This window comes from Rhinopithecus roxellana, chromosome 19 (assembly GCF_007565055.1).
Source record: "Rhinopithecus roxellana isolate Shanxi Qingling chromosome 19, ASM756505v1, whole genome shotgun sequence".
Classification (NCBI taxonomy): domain Eukaryota; kingdom Metazoa; phylum Chordata; class Mammalia; order Primates; family Cercopithecidae; genus Rhinopithecus; species Rhinopithecus roxellana.
In genome coordinates this window covers 29,908,971-29,917,035 of record NC_044567.1, presented here as the reverse complement: position 1 = coordinate 29,917,035, position 8,065 = coordinate 29,908,971, and the positions used below count along the sequence as shown (strand labels likewise).

The 8,065-nt window shown below is 37.0% G+C and overlaps 1 pseudogene; it reads left to right on the top strand.

Annotated features, from left to right (window-relative positions):
• The first annotated feature begins 206 nt into the window (after positions 1-206).
• LOC104657602 lies at positions 207-1,671 on the top strand (annotated as a pseudogene).
• Positions 1,672-8,065: the final 6,394 nt, after the last annotated feature.

The window sequence follows — 8,065 nt, the reverse complement described above, 5'->3', positions numbered from 1 at the left end:
AAAGACAGATGATGTTTGAGTAAAGAGGTAAGGGAAACACTCATAAGCTACAGTAAGATTAAACAGACAGATCAACATCACAGAATATGTGATCCCAAATGGACCCTGGAACTTAAGGGAATTGAGTGGGGTATGTGTGGGAGAAAGGTGGATATTTCAAAATATGAGAGGGCTAGTTATTTGAAAAAATAAAATTCTGGGGGTCCGACTCAGAAACGGTGGCCTCCATGTTCTACAGTCGGCTCGTGTCCGTCGCCATCCTTGAGAACCACCGGCCTCGGATGGCCCTGCGGGCCGCTGCTCAGCTGTCCTGGGTGGGAATGTCGGAGGACGGGCGGCGCTTGCTGACTTGCCTTTTCTGGGGCACGGTTCTGGGAAGTTCTGGATTAATAACCATGGACTCCAAGCACAGCAGCAACAGCAAAAGAATCTCTCACTACATGAATACATGAGTATGGAATTATTGCAAGAAGATGGTGTCTCCGTTCCCAAAGGATATGTGGCAAAATCACCAGATGAAGCTTATGCAGTTGCCAAAAAATTAGGTTCAAAAGATGTTGTGATAAAGGCCCAAGTTTTATCTGGTGGTAGAGGAAAAGGAACATTCGAATGTGGCCTCAAAGGAAGAGTGAAGGTAGTTTTCTCTCCAGAAGAAGCAAAAGCTATTTCTTCACAAATGATTGGGGAAAAATCGTTTACCAAGCAAACGGGAGAGAAGGGCAGAATATGCAACTAAGTATTGGTCTGTGAACGAAAATATCCCAGGAGAGACTACTACTTTGCAATAACAATGGAAAGGTCATTTCAAGGTCCTGTATTAACAGGAAGTTCACATGGTGGTGTCAACATTGAAGATGTTGCTGCCGAGACTCCTGAAGCAATAATTAAAGAACTATTGATATTGAAGAAGGCATCAAAAAGGAACAAGCTCTTCAGCTTGCACAGAAGATAGGATTTCCACCTAATACTGTGGAATCACAGCATAAAACATGGTCTAGCTTTACAGCCTTTTTCTGAAATATGATGCAACCATGACAGAAATAAATCCAGTGGTGGAAGATTCAGATGGAGCTGTATTGTGTATGGATGCAAAGATCAATTTTGACTCTAATTCAGCCTATCACCAAAAGAAAATCTTTGATCTACAGGACTGGACCCAGGAAGATGAAAGGGACCAAGATGCTGCTAAGACAAATCTCAACTGCATTGGCCTCGATGGAAATATAGGCTGCCTAGTAAATGGTGCTGGTTTGGCTGTGGCCATAATGGATATAATAAAACTTCATGGAGGGACTCCAGCCAACTTCCTTGATGTTCGTGGTGATGCTACAGTCTATCGAGTAACAGAAGCATTTAAGCTTATCACCTCAGATAAAAAGGTACTGGCTATTCTGGTCAACAATTTTGGAGGAATCATGCACTGTGATGTTATTGCACAAGGTATAGTCATGGCAGTAAAAGATTTGGAAATTATCTGTTGTGGTACGGTTACAAGGTACACAAGTCGATGATGCTAAGGCACAGATAGCCGACAGTAGACTTAAAATACTTGCTTGAGATGACTTGGATGAAGCTGCTAGAATGGCTGTAAAGCTCTCTGAAATGGTGACCTTAGCAAAGCAAGCACATGTGGATGTGAAATTTCAGTTGCCAATATGATCTGAAAACCCAGTGGATGGCTGAAGGTGTTAAATGTGCTATAATCATTAAGAATACTGTGTTCTGTGTTATTGTTCTTTTTCTTTTTAGTGTGTGGAGATTGTAATTGCCATCTCGGCACACAAACATTTAAAAGGATTTGGTCTACATTTAATTGTACCATTCAGAATGGACTGTTTGCACGAAGCATGTATAACACAGGTATCTTCTCTCTTTTGTTGCAGACAGTATTTTTTGCTTTCCCTACAAAACATAACTTGCAATTTGCCAGTTTATTATTGTTGGATACAAAGTTCTTCATTGATAAGAGTCCTATAAATAAGATAAATATGAAGATAAAGCTTTATTCTTTAGTGTTAAAATACAGTATATCTAATAACTAGCCTCATTAGTAGACCAGATTAAAACAATGTTTTATGTAAAAAGTGTTTATCTTCAGCACCAAATACATAATAAATGTATCAATCAATAGAGCTTTCAAACACTCCTCAGAATATTCTTCTAAGTATTTTGATGAAGTAACTTTGTAATTATTTGAACATTGTTTTAATCATTAGGAAACACCGATAACTGCAAGTCTTCAGATTCCGTCATATTAAGAAACACCTGTAGGTTTGTTTCAAATAAAGGCATATTTACCAAGGACTTGTAGACAAAATTAAGAATGTCAATTTAAGTTAATAAAAATCTCCCAATATGATTTGGAAAAAATAAAATAAAAAAATAAAATTCTGTGTCTTAATTTTTTCTGACTCCCTCACGAATCAGTCATTTAAATGTAAAAATAATTTTAAAGTCCTAGAAGATATTTTTAAAGTAATGTAAAAATGTTCAAGAATGAAGTATTTATGATTTATTTGGCTGGGTGTGGTGGCTCACACCTATAATCTCAACACTTTGGGAGACCAAGGTGAAAGGAGGATAGCTTGAGCCCTAGAGTTTGAGACCAGACTTGGCAACACAGGGAGACCTTGACTTTACACACACACACACACACACACACACACAATTAAATAAAGTCTTTTTAAGCATGGAAGGAAATACTCAAACATTAAAGAGAAAACTGACTTTTTATGCTATAAAAGTAGAAAATTCATCCAGGCACAGTGGCTCATGCCTGTAATCTCAGCACTTTGGGAGGCCAAGGCAGGTGTATTACATGAGGTCAGGAGTTCAAGACCAGCCTGACCAAAATGGTGAAACTCTGTCTCTACTAAAAATATAAAAAATTAGCTTGGCATGGTGGCAGGTGCCTATAAGTCCAACTATTTGAGAGGCTAAGGCAGGAGAATCCCTTAAACCAGAGAGTTGGACATTGCAGTGAGCTGAAATGCCATTGCACTCTAGCAGCCTGGCCAACAAGAGCAAAACCCCGTCTCAAAAAAAATAAATAAAAAACAAAAAATAAAAAACAAAAAGAATCCAGAAAATTATTGAATAAACACAAAAACAGCTTGAAAGATAAATTTTAAAATATTTGAAATACCTACTTCAGACAAAAGACTAATTTTGTTACCATATGAAAATCACAAACTAATCAATAAAAAGATGAGTAAATTGATAAAAAATTAATGCATATTAAAAACAGGTCACAGAAAAAGAAATATTTTTAAAAGGTGAAAGATTTGTTCATTCTTAACACCGGGGTATAAAAAAAGAAGTACAAAAACTCAAAAAAATCTTAAAACACTCAAAATTGAAATTAAAAAAATGCAAAATAGACCGGCGGGGCAGTGGCTCAGGCCTGTAATCCCAGTTCTTTGAGAGGCTGAGGTGGGTGGATCACGAGGTCAGGAGATCGAGACCATCCTGGCTAACACGGTGAAACGCCGTCTCTACTAAAATTACAAAAAATTAGCCGGGCATGGTGGCAGGCACCTGTTTTCCCAGCTACTTGGAAGGCTGAGGCAGGAGAATGGCATGAACCCAGGAGGCGGAGCTTGTAGTGAGGAGAGATCACACCACTGCACTCCAGCCTGGGTGACAAAACGAGACCCTGTCTCAGAAAAAAAAAAAAAAAAAAAAAAAAGGCGAAATAAATGAAATACTACTTTATCGATCAGAATGGCAAAAATGAAAATATTGACCATACTGATAGTTATATGTGATGACTATTTTAAATTATCCATGTGTGCCCATTTTAATCACAAGAGTCTGTATAAAAGGCAGGCAGGAGATCAGAGAGGTGAGAACATGCTAAGATGCTGGCTTTGAAATTGGAGAAAGGGGCTGTGAGCCTAAGAATGTAGGTGGCATCCAGGAGATGAAGAAGGTGAGGACATAGATTCTCTCCCAAAGCTTTCGTATCACAGCCCTGTCAACACCTTGATATTAAAATTCTGATCTCCATAAATGTAAAGTAATAAATTTGTGTTACTTAAGCCATTAAGTGTGTGGTACTGTGTTACAGTAGCAACAGCAAACTAATACAGTGTGGCTGGAGATTTGGGGTAAAAGATAGGTGGAACTGTTTTAAATAGGAGATAACAGAAAAGGTGATTGGCAGGCTAGAGCATATTCAGCCATTCATGATAAGGACTTTTCACTTAACGCTCATAATCTGGGAGCCATTGAAGAGTTTTAAGAAAAGATGTGTCTTTGTTAACTGAGAGATTGTAAATCACTCTGACTGCTTGTGGAAAATATGTAATAGGTTGAAGAGGAAATAAATTAGAGGAGTAAGGAGGGTATTGCAATAGCTTAGGAAAAATATGAGGACTGTTTGTTCCAAGGTGATTACGATGAAGGTGCTGAATAGTAATCAGATTTAGATATTGTGCCTGATATATTCCATTGACTCTCCAGATGCATCCCTACCATCCATCTCCCTTTAAAGGCTGACTTGTGTGGACTGTGTCTACTCATTCCACCCTGGTATCAGGTTGACAGAAGAGAGCTATTCATTCCCCTGATTCCCTCCAGAGGACTTGCTACGGATTTGCCTCATCCATCCCACAGGCTCCTCCAAAGCAGCCTCCTCCCCAGGACTCTCTCCTTCCAGTCTGTGGTAACTGCTCCTTCCCTGGCCCCTTCAGTCCTGGGGTTGTTATTCCCCTCAGGGTACTCCACTAGCTCTATGTTTCCCAAATACCCTGCCCACACCTTGATTAAAAAGCTTTTTTTATTAAACAGTCCCTCAAATTATTCTAAAATGAATATGCTGTCTGCTTCCTGCTAGGACCACAAGTGACATAAACACATTAAGCAGATAGAGCCAGAGGATCTGGTGATGGATTTGTGTGGAGTGTGAGAGAAAGAGAAGGCAAACAAATATCTTGTCTATCTGCTGCTTTATAATATCTTTATTTTCCTAAGGATATATGCCTACTATCATACTATATAACTATCAAATTATTTGATATAATAATTATCAAAATAATATATTTATTCATCTATATAAATTGTATCCAAGATGCAATCATTAGAATTTCACCTACTAGCAAAGAAATCAGTGATCAAAGCTGACAGACAGGAAGCTGAAAAAGCAGGACTTCCAAAACACAGAAGTATCAATGAGATTGTATTTTGTGAATATTAGCCTACCTAGTCTGAATAATTAATGAATATAAATTCAGCTCTCCAAAAGTTATTATTACACTTGTACTATAAATAACACCTGCAAAGGATGGAATCAAACTAAATACAAAGCTGCTAATAAATAAAAGGATGATCAGGTTGAGCATAAGCAGAGTAAAAAATTAAACTGAAAAATCTTTAGGAGAATGTGAGAGAATGTGAACAGTGTAATATGGTAGAAATTGAAAGGAAACAAGAGTCTTTATGAGTATAAAAAGTAATGGTAATTTCTAGAAGGCTCCATAAAACTTAAAAGTAAAACCATATAATGGTAAAGAGAGGAAATACATGAGCATATATTGTATGATATATGTTCAGGAGGCCTGAGTCCTTTTTCCTTTCTAACTAGAATTCTGTAATTTTTCAAATTTATTACTCAATCTCTGAAAACTTTCTACTCAATAGTCTGAAAACTTTCATTGCTTCTCATTCTTCATTTTAAAAATGCATGTAATAATGTCTATACTATTTAATTCAAAACTGTTTTGAGGATCAGACTGCATTTAAAGTAGTGAAAAAGTTGAAACAATTTGCAAATGTATTATTTATATATATATAAGATATATATATATATATGTATCTTATATATATCTTCCTCTTCTTATATAGCCACAGTCTTATCAGATCAGGGCCCCACTTTTATGACCTCATTTTACCTTAATTACTTCCTAAAGATCCTGTTTCAAATACAGTTACATTGGGAGTTAGAGCATTAATGTATGAATTTGGGGAAGGGGGAAACACAATTTAGTCCATGAAGTATTTAGCAGGTGATGCCCAGGACACATGCATGGGAACTGGATGCAAAGGAACCTGGGGAGACTGGGAAAGTTCTATTTGACTGGAAAATCCCCAAATATAGTAATGGTACTCCAAGAAGACTGGATAGAGAGAGAATATAACAAGTTCCCATTGTATCTAGTAAATTGAATTCAAGAAAATCAGACATGGAGCCATCATTTTAATCAAAGCTCTTTATTGGCAAAATGTAACCATATAACCTACAGAACTGCTGCTTAAATTATGTAGAAATGAGATCTAGACAAAATTAAGACATTGGAGATGTTTACTTCTTATAAACAAGAGATTAGCATTGGTGAGCACAGAAAGAAAGCCAGAGGAAGAGAGAAAGGGAGAGAGGGAAAGTGGGGACATTACTCTCGGCTTAGTGGAAAACGTAGATGAATTTTCTATCTCATAAGAAAAGTTTTTGCCAACAAGTTTTAAAAGAATTTTGTAAACAGTGTTAATTAGCATGATATAATGGTTTCTTTTATATTCAATATAAGTCTTTATTCAAGTTATTTGAATAACTTTACCTTCTCTACTGCCAGATACTCAAATTAAGTCTGTTGTACTTTAATCAGGTATTAAAATATGCAATATATATTTTAAATGGGTTCTGTTTTATCCAAATTAGGGTGTAAAGTACACAATTTTGATTCATCCATTCTCAAAGTTCCCCGAAGATAAGTTAATCAGTAAAATGAAGAAAATTCTAACTTGCTACTGAAAACTAGAGAAAGAGTATTTTAATGTATCTGATAATTGAAAAGTTTCAGCAGGAAGTAATTTATGCCAGAGCAACTAACTTGTCGCCATTAGTGGAATGTGCCAACAGATGCTGCCCGAAGAAATAAAACAGAGGCCAACAGTGTCCACCAGGGAATCATACCTCAGTTATCTGACTAGACTATGCTGTGAACCACTCGTTCCTGAGAATGAGTGAATGTCAAATCACCAGGCATATGAAATATCCCAGGAATTTAAGTATAGGTCATTCTAAGTCTCTAGTGCAAGAGCATTCTGTAAAACAGAGGTTGTCAGGGGCACTGACACACCCACTACACTTCATGCTTCTGGCACCATGGGCAGTTGGCAAATGTTAGCCTATCATCTGCCTGACAAACAACCCAGATTGTGTGGTTTAACTAATTTTCTTTGGCACATTTCAGACAATATGAAATCAAAACAAGTTGGGTTTTTTTCAGCATTCCCAGAAGCAAAACAAAACTATCCTAATGTAGTTAAGGCCACTTTTAATCTATTTTAGATCACAGCAGGAAATATAATAATAACAGATTTTCTATGCTTTTTGGCATAAGAGAAATCAAGAAACCATTTCATTGTTATCAATTATGTTGGTTACCTCTAATAACTTTTTTCTTTTGTTCTAATCTGCCTTTTCTAGTCATCATTCTTTCAGTCTTTGATAAAGAAGCTGCCCAGCTCTTAGGAGTACTTTACCTGAGAGCAAATGAAAACATTTGCCCACTAAAAGTGAGTGATAGTGAAGGACTCCCTTTCGGGTGGACTGAGGTTGTAGCTGAGAAGCCACTTTGCACTCTTTGGGACCTGAGCTTCTCTACTGCCAGATACTCAAATTAAGTCTGCTGTACTTTAATATAGATGAGGATATGACCACCATGAAAACATACAAACTCACCGAAAAAAAATATATATATATATAAGTCCCAAGTTGTACCCTGGTGATTTTTTTAATGGGTTTTTACCTTGGAGTGCTCTTGGACTCAACTATGTCCACCTAACACTAAGCACCTGATCCAAAACAAAAAAAAAAAAACTGGTGTATTAGTCTGTTTTTACGCTGTTGACAAAGACATAACTGAGACTGGGAAATTTACAAAAGAAAAAGGTTTATTGGACTAGCAGTTCCATATGCCTGGGGAAGCTTCACAATCATGGTTGAAGGCAAGGAGAAGCAAGTCACATCTTACGTGGGTGGCAGCAGACAAAAAGAGAGCTTGTGCAGAGAAACTCCCATTTTTAAAACCATCAGATCTCGTGAGACCAATTCACTATCACAAGA